We start from the raw sequence: 1,327 nt of genomic DNA on the forward strand, positions 1-1,327 counted from the left end.
GTTGTTCCCTTGGTCCCGTGGAATTGCATGTTCACTTGGTCCCCAAATCGGTCCCGATGAATTGTCTGTTGTTGCCTTGGATCCAAACTTGGTCCCGTTGAATTGCATGTTGGGCCCAAACTTGATCCCTTTAATTTGCACGTTGTTCCCTTGGTCCTAAACTTAGTCCCTTTAAATTGCCTCCTGTCCCAAACTTAGTCCCGTAGACTCGCCCCCTAACGGTAGCTGGTGTCACAGGTGGACAAGATCGGGCGCGCGTTTGGTGACGCAGATGGTGGTGGTGTGGTGGTGTGGTCCCTGGAGCCTGGTAGTGTGGTGGTCAGCTGNCATAGATTTGACTCACTTATGCACAGATTTGACACACTTCTGCATAGATTTGACTCACTTATGCACAGATTTGACACACTTCTGCATAGATTTGACTCACTTATGCACAGATTTGACACACTTCTGCATAGATTTGACTCACTTATGCACAGATTTGACACACTTCTGCATAGATTTGACTCACTTATGCACAGATTTGACACACTTCTGCATAGATTTGACTCACTTATGCACAGATTTGACACACTTCTGCATAGATTTGACTCACTTATGCACAGATTTGACTCACTTATGCATAGATTTGACTCGCTTATGCACAGATTTGACTCACTTATGCATAGATTTGACCCACTTATGCACAGATTTGACCCACTTCTGCGCAGATTTGACTCACTTATGCACAGATTCGACTCACTTATGCATAGATTTGACTCGCTTATGCACAGATTTGACTCACTTCTGCGCAGATTTGACTCACTTCTGCACAGATTTGGCTAACTTATGCTAGATTTGACTCACTTCTGCACATGTTTGACCCACTTGTGCATAGATTTCACCCACTTATGCATAGATTTGACCCACTTCTGCACTTGAATTCGACTCACTTATGCACAGATTTCATTCACTTATGCCTAGATTTTACTCACGTATGCATAGACTTGACTCACTTATGCACAGATGACTCACTTCTGCTCAGATTTGACTCACTTCTGCACAGTTTCAACCCACTTATGCATAGTTTTAACGCACTTTGCACAGATTCAACCCACTCGTACGGTGGTTGAGGCCAGCCCCACTGCACCCATTCAGCCCACCGTCACCTTCAAGCCCGTGGAGCCCACCCAGCCAACCCTGGTGGTAAATAGCGGTTGAATAAATACACTTAAACCCCGGTTCGCTCCTCCCACCCACCCGCTGTGTTCCTCCCACCCACCCGCTTTGCTCCTCCCACACACCCGCTTTGCTCCTCCCACCCACCCGCTTTGCTCCTCCCACCCAC

This window comes from Hyalella azteca, unplaced genomic scaffold (genome assembly GCF_000764305.2).
Source record: "Hyalella azteca isolate HAZT.00-mixed unplaced genomic scaffold, Hazt_2.0.2 contig712, whole genome shotgun sequence".
Lineage (NCBI taxonomy): Eukaryota > Metazoa > Arthropoda > Malacostraca > Amphipoda > Hyalellidae > Hyalella > Hyalella azteca.